The sequence below is a fragment of the Triturus cristatus genome, chromosome 10 (genome assembly GCF_964204655.1).
Source record: "Triturus cristatus chromosome 10, aTriCri1.1, whole genome shotgun sequence".
Classification (NCBI taxonomy): domain Eukaryota; kingdom Metazoa; phylum Chordata; class Amphibia; order Caudata; family Salamandridae; genus Triturus; species Triturus cristatus.
In genome coordinates this window covers 422,730,592-422,748,421 of record NC_140593.1, presented here as the reverse complement: position 1 = coordinate 422,748,421, position 17,830 = coordinate 422,730,592, and positions in this window count along the sequence as shown.

Here is a 17,830-nt window from a genome sequence, read left to right as displayed (position 1 = left end):
CACTTGCCAGTGACCAAGGGCACGATGGACCAATGCCCACTGATGTCGGTGCTTCAGCTGAGTTGATGGCTGTCTTGACTCTTCAGCCACGAGGTCCAGGAGGCGCCGATGATGACCAGGAGCTGGTTTTGAGCTGTCCCATGAAGTCTGTCGAGTGCTGCTGTGTCGGTGACCAGATTGGACCCAACAAGCCTTGGCAACGGCAAGTCACTTGGAATCAGGGAAAGGACTGCAGTGCAGACCAGCAAGGTCTGGGGTACTCACCCAGTGAAGGTAAGTCAGGGCACGTCTGGAGCAACCAGGAAAGCCCAATCAGAAGAGGAGTTGCCTTCGTGGGGACCTACTAGCCAACGGGCTAGCGATCGCAAAGGAGTCTCGAGCGGTCGCACTGGAAACTGGCCCACAGGTCACTCGTGGAGTGGATGCCAGAAATCTTTGGTGCAGGGATATGGGAGGGTTTTGGAAGAGCGGTGGTTACACCCATTTCCTTTGCCCAGTTTTACGCCAGAGCAGGGGCAGGTAGCCCCTGCAACCGGTTTGAACTGAACTGAGCACAGGGACACCAAGTGTGCCCCCAGTGCAGGACTTCAAAGCCAGAGAGTGCTCCCGCCCAGCCCCAATACACATCTGCCTGTCTGGGGAGGTGGTTCCACCTCCCTGGGACAGGAAACCTATTGTCCAGGCCTCCCTTGCCGGAGTTTCGGTCAGCAGCAGGAGGCCAGACCCGTGTCTGTGGCAGAGGCATCCATTTTGTGATGCCAGGGCTGTAGAAAGTCCTACCGGGTTGGACCAGTGTGAACATGGCTCTCCCTCTAGAAGGGTGGAATGCTACCCCTGCCGCCATAACTGGTGTGGGGGTAGTATTCCAAAGCGTTTGACACCAAACACGACATGTTTCCGTGTAGCCATCCCAAAGTTAGCATTCACTGCAAGGTTATAATGCACTTAAGAGTATATGGTCAGGCTGCACCACAAACAGCATCAGAGGAGGTACTCTGAACGCTGCAGAGGGGCTCTGCTCATGTAGACACCCTCTCACATAAAAACCAAGCACTCTGCCTTCAGGATTGTTAAGGCCTGCCATAGGAGTGACATATAGGTTTTACATGTGTGTGCAATGATAGTGAAATAGGTAGCCTATTCCACTGTAAGGGGTGCAATCACACCCTTACCCAGGCTGCAGTAGCAGACCTGTGGTGCCATTTTGGAGTGCTTCCCAGGGGTGGCATAGTACATGCTTCAGCCCCTGGTAGGCCTCTGAGGTACATATGCCCTAGGTACATAGTATACCAAATACTAGGGGCTTATAAGGCACTCCAGAATCCAATTAGAAATGTACCTAATGTACATGGAAACCATTTTAGAGAGGAAGCAGCTAGGCTGTGGCCTGATTAGCAGGGCCACAGCCAGACTAAGGTCGAAAAACAATCAAACACCAGCAAAAAGTGGGGGTATCCATGTGAAGCAGTGCCTACTCTCATACAGACAGCATATATCAGACCAACTTCTCACACATCACACATGAGGTGCATGAGTGGAGCTGTGTGAGACTCTCAGCGCTGGAACGGAAGATGAGGAGCACATCACACATGAGGTGCATAAGGGGAGCTGTGCGAGAGCCTCAGTGCTGGAACACAAGATGAGTGGTACATCACACATGAGGTGCATGAGGGGAGCTGTGCGATAGCCTCAGCGCTGGAACACAAGAGGAGTGGCACATCACACATGAGGTGCATGAGGGGAACTGTGCGAGAGTCTCAGCGCTGGAACTGAAGATGAGTGGCACATCGCACATCAGCTGCCTTGAAGGAGCTGTGTGAGCCTCAGCGCTCAACCTGAAAATGATTGGCACCTCACACATGTGGTACATGAGGGGAGCTTTGTGAGAGTCTTAGCGGTGGAACGGAAGATGAGTGGTACATCACACATGAGGTACATGAGGGGAGCTGTGTGAGCCTCAGCGCTGGAACCCAAAATGAATGGCACATCACACATGAGGTGCATGAGTGGAGCTGTGTGAGCCTCAACACTGGAACGGAAGATGAGTAGTGTTAGAAATGGGATTTCTGGCTAGCTAAGGCGTGCACCAAAGCCAGGCAGAAACCACCACTCTAGTCAGGGCAAGGAAGTTACACGCCAAAGATAACCCCTGCTTACCCCTTTGGTAGCTTGGCATGAGCAGTCAGGCTTATCCCGGAGGCAATGTGTAAAGCATTTGCGCACGCACACAGCAACAACATCCCAGGCACACCACAAAAGGAACTCCACACAAGGTTATATATAAAAATAGCCTTTGTATTATCATAACACATTAGAATAGTAAGCACATATTATACATGGGGTCACCTGGCACTAGGTCATATTTACAAGGGATTATGTACACCTGACAGGGCCAACTGGACCACTGTCAGTACCATCACAAAGTGAACTTAGTAAGTGTAGAATTTAGCATAAACATAGAACACAACCAGTACTACTGGTAATCACTGCACTAAGAATCAGCCTGTCACATCAACTACATTAGGCTCAGTATCACATCAGGCACACATTACATACTGTGCCAACCTCCCCATCATAAACACATGAGGCCATCATCTTACCAGTCTAAACTCATTAGACCCTAACCTCCTAAGTATAACTACACTAGGGAATAACTCTCACTAGCATAAACCATAATATGTGAACCAACCTCATAAACATAAAACACATTTTATAGGTATCAACACAGGTGCGTAAATCATTCTACATGAATCACATTTCCTAGCACCCAAAATCACAGTAGAGCCTGGCGCCCTATAAACCTAACAATCCCTCTGGCCAACTGGCCATCACCAAAAAGGGGCTTCAATGCCCTATGTCCAAAAGTCAGGGCTGCTACCAATGCAGCGAATGTCAAGGGTGCGCCACTGCGCAAACCTAAACGTTGCAGCTGGCACTAAGTGCTGCGCAGCTGTGCAGACAAGATGGGGGTGAAGGAGTGCGTCTCACTCCTGGCTTAACCATGTCCCCTAAAATGAAACACCTAAACTGTGCAGCTGCCCACTACTTGCTGGGCAGCTGTGAAAGTTAGAAAAGGCAGCCTGGGCTCTCACTGTGCCCTCAGAATAAGTGCGCCAAACATTGGAGCCACACGGGGCTCTGAAAATAATTATACAAAACGTTGGAGCCACACGGGGCTCTGTAAGTAGATAATCCCCCCAAGCACTGTGGCCCTCAGGGGCCCCTAAACTATTGGGCCCTTGTGGGAGAGAACACAGGCCCCTCTGGCCCTTAACACAAATTTGCCCCCTTCGTTGGAGCCACACGGGGCTCTGAAGATTATGGGGCCAAACATTGGAGCCACGTAGGCACTGAAAATAACTATGCCCCTGTTGGGACGGCCCGCTGCCAGACGGGGCCGCCCAAGAAACCTGAACACGGTGCCTTCACTGGCACTTAAAACAAGATATGCTCCCTCCTGGAGCAGGAGCGAAATGCGGCCAGGTCCCCTGCCCAGCTCTCACTCACCGGGCTCCTACGCAGGGGGATTTCTTCTTCTGTGGCGGCAGCACTTCTCTTGTGGGGCTTCCCTGGACTCCTGAGAGCTCCGCACTGCTGTTGGCAGCCTCGGCCGCCTTCTTTGATTCTCCTGGGCTCCCTCCTGGGACCCGGGGATCTCCTCCATCCGGCCGCCATCTTCGATTCACCCGGGTCCTGTCCTGGGACCCGGGGCTCCTCCATCCGGCCGCCACTGCGGGGCTCTCCCCTCAGCATGGGAGCCTCGCATCAGCACGTTGCGCCGGCTACTTCCGCTTCCGTCCGTCGGCCTCGCCCACAGCCAGGTGGGCCGCAGATGGCGCCAGCGATCTCGGCTCTCGAGGGCAATGAGGGCTAGGCTCCCTCCGTACATAAAAAAAACAGCAAGCTGGGTGGGCACCCGCTCAATCTAATACCTGCAAAGTCGCGGGGTGGGCACCCGCGCAATTAAATAAAAATAAGCACGGCGGCCATGCGGGGTGGGCACCCGCTTTGGAAATCAAATGAGCGGGGAGGGCACCCGCGCTAGAAATAACTAAATAGGCGGGGTGGGCACCCGCATTGGAAATAAGGCAATAAGTGGGGTGGGCACCCGCACTGCAATGATGAATGCGGCAATGAGGGGTAGGCTCCCTCAATATAAAGAGCAAATTAAGATATAGTGCTCCCAGGCGCGAAGGGTAAAAACACCCAGTCTCAAGAGCAAATAGAGCAAAAGGTCCCAGCAAAAATGTCGTCCAAGGTGGAAAAGGGCAAGGCAGGGCCCAGGGCTACAAGAAATCCAGCAAGAGGTTCCAGGGCGTAGCTGGGCCCAGGGAGGCAGCCCTCCTGGCAAGTCCTCCTGGGCCCCAGCAGCAGCACGCCCTGCAGGAATCAGGATCCAAAAGCAGGAACATTTTCATGGGGTCACAGCCCCTTCTTTAATTCAGCATTTTCCTTTGTTCTGCAACTGTAGGGCAAGGGGAGAATCAGATACAACTGGTTCAGGAGCACTTTGTTTTGCTCAGCTACCCTCTCTATTCACAGGACAGGCCAGGGACATCAGACGCACCACAGGAGGTGGAGCCAGCATTGTGAAGGGAAGGCCCAGCCCCATTCAGGACCCAGGTGCAACTCTTCCCTCCCATCTACATGCAGATCTCTCCATTCACCACCGGGCAGACTCACCCTGGCTCCTGGAATTTCCCAGCCCTCTCAGCTCCTGTCAATCACAAGCCAGACAGGCAATTCACATCACACAGCACACAGAATTGCCAACTTCTAGAAGTGGCACTTCTCCACTAGTCAAACTAAATCTGCGCACACCATTGCACAGCATTTATTCTCACGAGTTCGCACATACCAAACTCGCCCCAGCACTCCTCTCACATCAGGAACTACCCTGGACACACATATCCCCCATGCATTCCTATGGGAGGGCAGGCCAGTCTCACTACATGTAACACAGAGCGCACACACTTTACACTGGGATACAGTGCTAAAGTGCCTAGAGGCCTAAAACTACTAACACTACATAGGAAAAAAGGCCAGGATAAATGCAAAAGTTTAGGGGTGAACCTGCCAAAAGGGCCTGGTCCAACAAGTAGCACATCACACATGAGGGGCATGAGGGGAGCTGTGTGAGCCTCAGGGCTGGAACAGAAGATGAGTAGCACATCACACATCAGTTGCATGAGGGGAGCTGTGTGAGAGTCTCAGTGCTGGAACAGAAGATGAGTAGCACATCACACATAAGATGCATGAGGGGAGCTGTGCGAGAGCCTCAGCACTGGAACACAAGATGAGTGGCACATCACACATGAGGTACATGAGGGGAGCTGTTGGAGCCTCAGCGCTGGAACACAAGATGAGAGGCACATCACACATGAGGTGCATGAGGGGAGCTTGGTGAGCCTCAGTGCTGGAACGGAAGATGAGTAGCGCATCACACAGAGGTGCATGAGGGGAGCTTTGCGAGCCTCAGCGCTGGAACGGAAGATGAGTAGCACATCACACATGAGGTGCATGAGGGGAGCTGTGTGAGAACCTCACTGCTGGAACACAAGATGAGTGGCACATCACACACGAGGTACATGAAGGGAGCTGTGGGAGCCTCAGTGCTGGAACACAAGATGAGAGGCACATCACACATGAGGTGCATGAGGGGAGCTGTGTGAGCCTCAGCGCTGGAACGGTAGATGAGTGGCATATCACACATGAGGTGCATGAGGAGAGCTGTGTGAGCCTCAGCGCTGGAACACAAGATGAGTGGCAGATCACGCATGAGGTGCATGAGGGAAACTGTGTGAGCCTCAGTGCTGGAACGGAAGATGATTAGCACATCACACATGAGGGGCATTGTAGAAGAGTAGGATCTGCTTCACATGGGTACCCCCACTTTTTGCTGGTGTTTCACTGTTTTTCAACCTTAGTCTGGCTGTGGCCCTGCTAATCAGGACTCCAGCCTAGCTGCTTCCTCTCTAAAATGGTTTCCATGTATATTAGGTACATTTCTAATTGGATTCTGGAGTGCCTTATAAGCCCCTAGTATATGGTATACTATGTACCTAGGGCATAGGTACCTCAGAGGCCTACCAGGGGCTGAAGCATGTATTATGCCACCCCTGGGAAGCACTCCAAAATGGCACCACAGGTCTGCTACTGCAGCCTGGGTAAGGGTGTGCTTGCACCCCTCACAGTGGTATAGGCTACCTATATCACTCCTATGGCAGGCCTTAACAATCCTGAAGGTAGAGCGCTTGGTTTTTATGTGAGAGCGTGCCCCTGCATGAGCAGAGCCCCTCTGCGGCGTTCAGAGTACCTCCTCGGATGCTGTTTGTGGTGCAAACTGACCATGTGAAGCAGATCCTACTCTCCTACACAACCCCCCCAAACGCAGGGACATTAAACTAACCTTGACCAGTTGAGGCTTCATGTTCTAAGTGGAAATCCCTAGAGAGTCCATCTGCATTGGCATGGTTACTCCCAGGTCTATGTTCCACTGTAAAGTCCATCCCCTGTAGGGAAATGGACCACCTAAGCAGTTTGGGGTTTTCACCCTTCATTTGTTTTTGCCATAAGAGGGGCTTATGGTCTGTCTGAACAAGGAAGTGAGGACCAAACAAGTATAGCCTCAACTTCTTCAGTGCCCAAACCACAGCAAAGGCCTCCCTCTCAATGGCTGACCAACGTTTCTCTCTAGGAGTCAGCCTTCTGCTTATGAAAGCTACTGGCTGATCCTGATCTTCATCATTCAATTGTGACAGTACAGCCCCTACCCCCAATTCAGATGCATCTGTTTGGACAATGAACTTCTTGGAGTAGTCAGGACTCTGCAGAATGGGAGCAGTGCACATGCCCTGCTTCAGGTCATCAAATGCCTTTTGACAGCTAGCTGTCCACTGAACCTTTTTGGGCATCTTTTTAGAAGTTAAGTCATTCAGGGGTGTCGCTATTGATCCATACCCCTTGACACATCTCCTATAGTACCCAGTCAGGCCTAAGAAGGCTCTCACTTGAGTCTGGGTGGTTGGAGCAATCCATTCCATTATGGTCTCGATTTTGCTCTGTAATGGTTGAACCTGGCCCCCACCTACAAGGTGGCCCAGGTACACAGCCTGACTCTGCCCTATCTGGCACTTAATAGCCTTGACAGTTATGCCTGCTTTTTGCAGGGCCTCCAAAACATTCCTCAGGTGGACCAGGTGATCCCCCCAGGTGGAGCTAAAGACAGCAATATCATCTAGATATGCTGCACTAAAGTCTTCCAGGCCTGTAAGGACGTGATTCACCAACCTCTGGAAAGTGGCAGGTGCATTCTTCAAACCAAAGGGCATTACCACAAACTGATAGTGCCCACTAGGGGTAGAAAATGCTGTTTTTGGCTTTGCATCATCAGCTAGTCTGATCTGCCAGTAGCCAGATGTCAGGTCAAATGTGCTTAGAAACTTGGCTGAGGCCAAAGTATCTATTAGCTCATCTGCCCTGGGGATGGGATGGGCATCAGTCCTAGTGACTGCATTGAGACCCCTGTAGTCTACACAAATACTAATTTCTCTCTTTCCATCTGTGGTGTGAGGTTTAGGTACCAGGACTACTGGACTAGCCCAAGGGCTAACTAAGGGTTCAATCACACCCGAATACAACATCTTTTGGACTTCTGTCCTTATACAGTCACTGACATGGTCAGGTTGCCTGTAGGTCTTATTCTTCACAGGTAGACTGTTCCCAGTGTCCACTTCATGAGTGCTCCAAATGGTCTGACTTGGAGTCAGAGAAAACATATGTCTAAACAGGCTGAGAAGGTTTCTGCAGTCAGTTTGCTGCTGGGCAGTGAGGGTGCCTTCCAAGGCTACACCATCAACTGACCCATCCTCAGGGTTCTGAGAAAGCAGGTCAGGGAGTTGGTAACTCTCTTCCTCCTGTCCTTCATCAGTAGCCATGTGCAAGCCCATGTTTGCCCTGTCAACATGGTTTTAGTCTGTTGACAGGAAGTACCCTGTGGGGACTCCTAGGGGTTCCAAGGTCTACCATGTAGGTATCCTCCCCTTTCTGTTCAACTATTGTATGGGGGGCACACCATTTGTCCTGGAGGGCTGCTAGGGCCACAGGCTCCAACACCCACACTTTCTGTCCTGGCTGGTAAGCAGCCAGTACAGCCTTTTGGTCATGCCAGGCTTTTTGCAGTTCCTGGCTAGCCTCAAGGTTTTTGTTTGCCTTTTTCATGTACTCAGCCATCCTGGAGCGGAGACCAAGTACATAGTCCACTATGTCTTGCTTTGGGGGCTTGAGAGGTAACTCCCATCCTTCCTTCACCAAACACAATGGACCCCTGATAGGGTGACCAAACAAAAGTTAAAATGGGCTGTAACCAATCCCCTTTTGAGGCACCTCCCTGTATGCAAATAAAAGGCAGGACAAGAGTAGGTCCCATTTTCGCTTAAGCTTCCCTGGGAGTCCTTTAATCATGCCCTTTAAGATTTTGTTGAACCTTTCAACTAAACCATTGCATTGTGGGTGATATGGTGTGGTGAAATTGTAGTTCACTCCACACTCCTTCCACATAGCAGTCAAGTTACTAGACATGAAGTTTGCAGCCCTGTCGGATACTACCTCCTTAGGAAAGCCTACTCTTGAGAACACACTCAAGATGGCTCTTGCCACCACAGGTGCTGTAGTGGTCCTTAGGGAAATTGCTTCTGGGTACCTGGTGGCATGATCCACTACCACCAGTTTAAATCTGTGCCCAGATGCTGTTTGGGGATCCATGGGACCAACAATGTCAATCCCTACCCTTTCAAAGGACACCCCCACCACAGGTAGTGGTATCAGGGGGGCCTTTGTAGTGCCACCTGCTTTGCCACTGGCTTGGCAGGTTACACAGGAGCGACAAAACTCATTTGTGTCCTCAGTCATGTGGGGCCAGTGAAAGTAAGGGACAATTCTGTCCCATGTCTTGTTCTGGCTCAGGTGTCCTGCTAGGGGAATATCATGGGCTAGTGTCAATAGGAAGCCCCTAAACGTCAGAGGTATCACCAACCTCCTGGATGCACCAGGCTTGGGGTCTCTACTCTCCGAGTAAAGGAGTCCATCATTCCAATAAACGTTATGGGTGCCACTAGCATTCCCAGCAGCCTCATCAGCAGCTTGCTTTCTGAGGGGTTCAAGAGAGGGGCAGGTTTTCTGCTCCTGGCTTTGATCAGACCTTGGACGGCCCCCTGTCCCCAAGAAGTCAACCTGGTCAGGTTCAAGCTCCTCTGGGACAAATCCTTCTTCAGGCTCAAGATCATCTCCCTGAGGAGGCAGATCAGCATTTTGAGGCAGGTGGGAAGGTTCTGCCTTAACCCTACTGCTCCTCCTCTTGTGAGGCACCTGGTCCATTATTCCAGAATCCAGGGCCTGTCCAGCTTTAGACATTTTGTCCTGTGACCTAGTCGCAGCAAAAACATGAGCAGGGATCCCTAACATTTCTGCATGTTTCCTGAGCTTCATTTCAGCCCAAGCTCAAGTCTCTAGATCACTGCCAAGCAAGCACTGTAATAATAGATCTGCACTTACCACAACCTTCTTAAGGCCAGTTACCCCTCCCCAGGAGAAGTTAACAACTGCCAGAGAATGGTCTGTTCTGACATTGCTAGCATTGGTCACTTGGTACATTTTACCAAGTATAATCTGCCCAGTATCCACAAGATCTTTTGTCATCATTGTGACACTTGCTCCTGTGTCCCTGAATGCCCAAGCTTCTACTCCATTTATCAAAGTCTGTTGTCTGTATTTGCCCAGGTTGCTGGGACCTTCACAGGGAGACATATCCATGCCCCCATCACAGACAAGCACAGCCTGAGTTGGAACTCTGACTAGGCCAGAGTCCATCTCAGAACCCAGGGTCAACCCTACTACACCCTTATTCTGAACATTGCCACCACCTATTGTAGCTGTACTAGGGGAAACAGTTGCCTTAGGAGCAATGGTGGCTGGAGTAGAATCTTTGGACTTGGTGCAGTTACTGGTCCAGTGAGTTTTCTGTTTACAGATTTTGCACCAAGGTTTCTTTTGGCCTTTTCCCTTGTTTGACTGTGACTCCCCATCAGAAGAAGATTTTTGGGGCCCTTGAGAAGACTTCTGGTCTTTACCCTTATCCCCACCCTTTTCAGAGTTCTTAGAATACTGCTTCTTTTGGTCACCACCTTGGCTCTGTACCTTCTGCCTCACCCTGGTTCTGACCGATTTGTCTGCCTTCTTTCTCAATTCTTGGGGAGAGGTCAGATCAGAGTCTACAAGGTACTGGTGCAACAGCTGATTTTGACAGTTATTAAGAGTCTGCTCCCTCATTATCAGATTGTACAATCCTATGAAGTCACACACTTTACTGCCCAATAACCAACCTTCCAGAGCCTTAGCAGCACAGTCAACAGTCATCCCAGTCTTGATTTTGTGCTTTTTGGGTATCTCTGAACTTTAACCTGTATGGTTCAGTGGTTAGGCCAAACCCATCTATGAGTGCACTTTTCAAGACCTGGTAATCATCAGCATCCTCTTCCCTTACAGTGAGGAGCTTAACTCTACCTTTGTCTGCAAAGGAGAGCCATAAGATTGCTGCCCACTGACCTTGAGGGACCTTCTGTACTTTACAGGCCCTCTCCAAGGCAGTTATCCATTTGTGGATGTCATCCCCACTCTGGTAGAGAGGGACAATCTTACTTAGGTTTCTATGGTCATAAGACCTCTCCCTATCTCTAGGGAAATTGCTGCCAGCAAGGGACTCTAGTCCCTCCTTTTTACTCGCTCTGTAGAGCTCTAGGGCTTCCCTATCTAGGGCCATCTTCTGCTTTCTGAGGTTGAATTTTTCATGCTGATACTTCAGCAGTCTCTCTCTCCTCTCCTAGGAGGTTTCCCTCCCTCTATGAGAAGAAACAGAGTTCCCTACGGATGAGTTAGACTGGACATATCCCATTGAGAGAGATATATCCCTTCGAGCCCTACTTTCAACTCTTCCTGGAGGAACAAAGAGGGGAGCATTGTTGTAATCCTCCTCTTCCTCATCCAGGGGAGATGCTTTCACCAGATCCTGATCATTGTCATCAGTCTGATCAGCAGAACAGGTGGGGTCAGGGGAGTTTCCACCCCTAGGCCCACCCTCAGCTTCTGCCCCACCCACTCTGCCTACCCCACCAGAATCACTAGGTCCTGGGAGATCATCCAGCTTGAGTATCTTTATGAGATGCTGGGTGGTTTGGCTTTTGCCTGTCTTCAGCTTCCTAATGGAACATAAGGCCCTAAGCTGTGCAAAGGAATGATCCTCATATCTATAGGGGAGAAGCTCACTGTCTTCTGGCAGGGACCCACTGGTTCCTGGCTGATTAGACATAACTAATGTGGTGTGGTGTATTGCACTACCTACACTAGTGTGGCCTACTAAACTCTCTTGAGTTGTAGAAAGGGTGTGCTATCCCTTAACACACAACTCTAAGTTCAGTAGAACATGCTGTATACTAAACTTGATATTATATATACCTAAGGTACCTTTAGTGGTTTTCAGTTGATCAATTCAATTGAGATTATCTGGTAAAACAATAGCAAGCTGGAATCCCACATGCTACACACCAATGTGAGAAGTTGGCCTGATGTATGCTGTCCACTAATTATAGTGGGCACCTCGTATCAGTCCAAACAACCCCTTATGGTGAATAGGTTAAAGACAACCTTTTTTGAAAGCTATCCTAGTGGTAGCTATGGAGAGCAGCCTTCAGACTAAGGGTTGAAGGAATGTAAAGCAGCTTGTTTTACCAGTCTATAATCTCTTGAATGAGCAAATGAAAGGACAACCACACCAGTTATATATTCAAAATATATGTCTTTAAGATAAAACACACCCCTCTAGTCTCTTTATGAGACTGGAGTTCGAAGTACTTAGTTTACAAGTTAGCAATCAACAGTAATAGCACAAATACCCGTTTGGGCCCTAGGGGCATACCAAACCATATACCAATAAAGTGGTATAAGAACCACGACTGAACTAGACACAAGGCCTAGAGCCTGTAGAATCGCTGGGACCCCAAGGAACCACCCAAGGTAGTGACACAGGGGACCCACGGGGGCCGTGTGCAGTGTGTAAACACAACCGCGTGTTCCCGTTAGCTTCTATGGGCAATGTCGTGGTTGGAAATTTAAAGATTAGGGACACTTAGAATTGAGTTAGGACCAATCCCTTTTGGACTTAGGAAGTTCTAGGGCTAGCACCCACGGGAGCACCGGAGTACTCGTGTTACCTCAGCCAGGGAAGCTGGGTGCATAGGTGTCTTTTGATGTCGGGTCGCGTCGTTGATTTCAATGGAAGCTGGCGAAGAAGTGCTGCTGCCGTGACGAGGAGAATTGTCCGAAGTGATTCAAGCCTGGATCTAGGATGGAAGGAACCTGAAAGCAGAGGGGACAGAGTCTGGGTCACTTGCCAGTGACCGAAGGCAGGATGGACCAATGCCCACAGATGTTGGGTGCTTCAGGTGAGTTGACGGGTGTCTTGACTCTTCAGCTCTTTGACTGACAGTGAAACACCAGCAAAAAGTGCTGTTTGTGGTGCAGCCTGACCATATACTCTTAAGTGCATTATAACCTTGCGGTAAATGCTAACTTTGGGATGGCTGCACGGAAACATGTTGTGTTTGGTGTCAAATGCTTTGGAATACTACCCCCCCCCCCCCCAGCCAGTTCTGACGGCGGGGGTAGCATTCCACCCTTCCAGAGGGAGAGACATGTTCACACTGGTCTACCCGGTAAAGACTTTCTAAAGCCCTGGCATCACAAAATGGATGCCACTGCCACAGACACGGGTCTGGCCTCCTGCTGCTGACCGAAACTCCAGCAGGGGAGGCCTGGAAAATAGGTTTAACCCCCCAGACAGGCAGATGGTTATAGGGGCTGGGCGGGAGCACTCTCTGGTTCTTTGAAGTCCGGCACTGGGGGCACACTTGGTGTCCCTGTGCATAGTCCAGTTCAAACCGGTTCTGGTGTGAAACTGGACAAAGGAAATGGGTGTAACCACCCCTCTTTCCAAACCCTCCCATAGGTGGGTTCTTGGAGTATGTCCAACCCCCAAACTTTGTATAAGTATTGGAACCCAGTCCTTGCGGCTTTAGATTACCCTGGACGAAACTCTCATACATATATCCTGGACCTTCGACGTTCTATTTCAATTAGAAGATTGAAGAAATCTCCCTTGGGGTCAAGGAGTGACTCCCCTGTCCGGTCTGCAATTCTGAAGCTCCTGCCGGACGCCGAAGTCTCTGCATCCCCAGAGGTGGATTTCCAGACTTCCCCGAGGCTACCCTGAGTTCACATCAAAGCTGAGGCCCGTGGCTATCATGGGTGACGTGGAACCGTGACCCCTGGACACCGTGATCTTTTGCTGATCCATCATCTTCTTGGTCTTCCTTGAAGTTGTGCTTTGGGCTCCGAATAGCCCCAGCCTTCAGCACCTCCTGCACGAAGATCTCTGGCTTCCACTCCACGAGTGACCCGTGGGCCAGTTTCAAGTGTGACCGCTCGAGGCTCCTTCGCGATCGCTAGCCCGTTGGCTAGTGGGCCTCCACGAAGGCAACTCCTCTTCTGATTGGGCTTTTCTGGTTGCTCCAGACGTGCCCCGACTTCCCCCAGACCTTGCTGGTCTGCACCGATGTCCTTTTTTTTAGGTCTCGCCTGATCCAGCGCATGCACTGGTCTGGCCGAGACATTTAGTGTACGGCTTTTCAAAGTGCTGCCTGTGGCCTAATGCTTGCATGCACGTGAGCATGTACGCGCGCAGCGACATGAGTCTTTCCTCCACCGCGCTCTGGTCCTGCAACCTGTGTGGACAGTGCTGTTGCTTATGTCCGCAAAGTGAATCAGTAGTGTTAAAGATAGTCTAAGCTTAGAAAACATATAACAAAATCTGTGCGGAATATTGGAGTAAAATGATAAAATAAAAAAATATATATATTCCCAGTTTATGCTAAACATAGTAAAAAGGTACTTTTTTTTGTTGTCTCGGTTAATATCCATCAAAGGATGCCTCTGTCTCAGTTGCAGTGTTATATGTAAAAAATAAATATTGTCCACCAGACTTTTTTTTTACGAAGCATCAAAATTTGACTGATGCAAAATATTTAAATCTATGGTCGAACTAGAGTTGTAGTGGTGTGGTGTCTTCATGTGTTTAAATGAAATATGATAGCATACAAATATGTCTTTTTTTGCCATTTATTTAATGCAGTAGTAGTTGCTTTCCTGTGATTGTGTGTTTGACATGGAGTCTTATTTAAACTGTTCCGGTATTGGTTTTCTGGGCAACGTCGGCCTATGAACAGCGAGGAATCTCTTGCAGTTTATACTGTTTAGCATCGGTTCCTAAAGATGCATTTTTCCTTTTCTGGAGCATATCATAGCTTGTTGGGTAAATAGAACAATTCTTGAACACCATGTGCCGTCTAAAGTTAATCCCTACCTCTCCTTGATTTCCGAGTGCCTGTCATCCATCTGTCTAATTTTGGACATTGCGGCAAGGCATGTAAATGCAAAGAGAGTTGCCGGTTTTGTTGTTGTTGTATTTTGTAATGTTATATTCGAACCCCTGCCTCAAGGAACACTAGTGTGCTCATCGGTCTTTAAAATAATAGGCTTGCTCTTGTGACCTGAAAATGAATAAAACGTGGGTCGGTAAAAATCGCCTAAAATGCCATTCTGATATGGATAGGTAAGTGAGCTGAGCACCTACCACCGTGATCTCCTTGTACAGACACCTGTGCTAGTATCAGCTTGTGGTTTTTAACTAGCCGACACACAGAGCTGGCGCCTGTCTGTCTGTCTAGGGACCTATGGCAGTGCACCCAGAGTGGGAGCCTGGCTCTCCAGGGACCTCTAGTAACGGCCTGCGCTAGTGCATCCAGCGCTGAAGCGTGGCTCTACAGGGACCTCTAGTAATGGCCTAGCGTTGTTTAGTCTTATCCAGGGATCTCTAGTGATGGCCTGTCGCAGTGCACCATAGTGAACTCGGCACAATAGCCTAGATCCCAATGTTTTTTAGGTCTCGCCTGATCCAGCGCATGCGCTGATCTGGCCGAGACATTTAGTGTACGGCTTTTCAAAGTGCTGCCTGTGGCCTAATGCTTGCGTGCACGTGAGCGTGCACGCGCGCTGCGCCATTTGTCTTTCCTCTGCCGGGCTTGAATTAAGACATACTGGGTAACGATCTGCCTTGAGAATGGGAAAGCATCACAGCCTTCTAACCTTGATGCGGCTTGTGTCGTTTTCAGCCTCTGCTCTTTTGTAACGTTGGTCTTTTTCTCCGACATCTGTTGTGGGACCAGCAGCTTACGATAGACTAGCACTGGAGTAGAGGCGGCGCTGGTTTGTTTCTGCAGTCGTCGGCGCTTTTGAAACTGCCTCATGCCAGCCGCTGGGTCAGATTTCAATTGTGTCTTTTTACACCTGACCCAGCGTGAGCTTTATCTGTCTTGCCAGCCTCAGGTAATTAAAAGAAATCCTAAATAAAGAATAAATGCCTGTCTAGAAGGCCTTAATGTCATTTCTGTTTATCCATTTTTCTGTTTGTGTCATTCACATTTTGCTCCTGCCTTCTGCCACATACTGCTTTGGGGCAGTGGATCAGGCTATTTCAGACATTGTCATTCCTGCACTTCGAGTAACTGCATTTTTTCCTGATCACATGTGCAAGCCGCCTAAAAAAGACGTCCACTTCAATGCTGTAGCTGCTGGGACAATATTTAGTCAATTCCTTTTTTTTCTTTAGATCCTGTATTCTTTTTTATTAGTCATCCTTTCGTGTTTGGTGGTTAATTTTCTTTTGCAAGCATATGACTACCATGTTTAGTCAGTGACAAGTTTTTTTTTAAATTCTTTTTTATATTTATGCCATATGCTTGCAATAAAAATTAAAAACACCCTTTGCACCAGCTTGCCAACGCCACATTTATTGACTTTGCCAGTGCTTGCTTATAGTGAATGTTGTGTCCTGGGGTCTGAACTTCACTATCAAAAAAATGGCATACATTGAGGAATAGTAACAAGGGAAATGATATCAGAATGAACGAAACCCACTTTCAACCCACCTTCACTGTGGGAGATGCCAATATGCTGAGAACTATGCAAGATCTGGCTATGAATACCGAAATTACTGAGAATGAGGATACATATGAAACTCTTGAAATTTGGGATATTATTACTGACAAAGCAGCGAATACTAAATTCAGGCCCAAATCTGTATTTTATCCTTCCCTCCCACATGATAATCTGGATACCTTCCAGGATGTGGTGACTAACTCTCTCATAGAATGTAAACACCAACAGGCCAAAGGGAAATGCAAAGGATTTAATCTTACTGTGAAACAAAAAAATATAATCTCATCCCTAGCTGATGATAAAAACATCATAATTCGTCCAGCCGACAAAGGGGGGAACGTTGTGGTACAGGACAAAGAAATGTACATTAAAGAGGCCCTAAGACAACTCAATAACGAATCCTTCTACTGTAAAAGCAACACTAAGACATACAATGAGAGTATAACGACAACCTGGAGAAGTTTGTCGGAATGGCAACAACAAGGGATAATATCTTGGCAAGAATATCTCTTTCTTAAAAAAGACTATCCGAAGCTTCCCATAATATACTTCCTCCCGAAAGTGCATAAAAACCCTCTGGTCCCTCTAGGTAGACCTATTGTATCATCCATTGGAAGTGCTTTTGAAAATATATCTAGATATGTGGATTTTTTCCTGCAGGAATATGTGTTAGAACTTCCGTCCCATGTACGAGATACTAAAGACTTTTTATGTAAAATTGACAATGTGGTCTGGGAGGAGGGTTACCAGCTTTTAACACTGGATGTCTGTTCACTTTACACCATCATAGAACACAAACAAGGGGTAAGAGCCTGCAACCATTACCTTGAAGGGAGAGATATAAGGTACTTGGAACATACTAAAATGTTGACTAAGATAATGGATATATGTCTCCAAAATAACATATTTATGTTTAATGGGGACCTGTACAAGCAGATAACAGGTACTTCTATGGGGACAAGCTTCGCGAATCTCTTCCTGGGGCTCTGGGAGGAGGAAATACAGAATGATGTCATGTATGATGCCCATTTTAGGAAAGTTATCAAATGGTTACGTTACATTGATGACCTTTTTATAATATGGCAGGGTACCAAACAAGAGGCTGAAGACTTCGTGAACCTTCTTAATGAGAATAACTATAACATCGTGTTAACCCACAAAATAAGTAAAGATGAAATAGAATTTCTTGATTTTAAAGTTAAAGCCACTGCCAACACTTTACAGACGAAACTCTTCAGAAAGGAGACTGTGGGTAACAGTCTCCTTCATGCTCTCAGCAGCCACCCTGGTACTCTCAAATGGAGCATTCCGTATGGTGAGTTGCTGAGAGCAAGAAGGAACTGCAGTGACACCAGAGGCTACCAGGAGGAGGAAAGATTAATGATACAAAGATTCAGGGAAAGGGGCTACCCTGAATGGGTCCTGAATAGAGCAGTGAAAAAAATGGAAAATATAACAAGAGAAAAAACTATGGACGCAAAACCCAGAGAGAATCAGGATGAAAGCTCAGAGACTAGAGTAATTCTTACGTACAATAAAGACTCCCAGAAAGTATATAAGATCCTCAATGAGAATTGGAAGATCTTACAAAGTGACCCCATCATAGGTCCCCAGATTAGTGATCGACCCAGAATCACATACCGAAAAAGCAGAAGCCTTAGAGATATACTCATGAAGGGTGACGTAACTGAACAGACAGGAAGTAGCCGGCATAATTTGAAAGGGT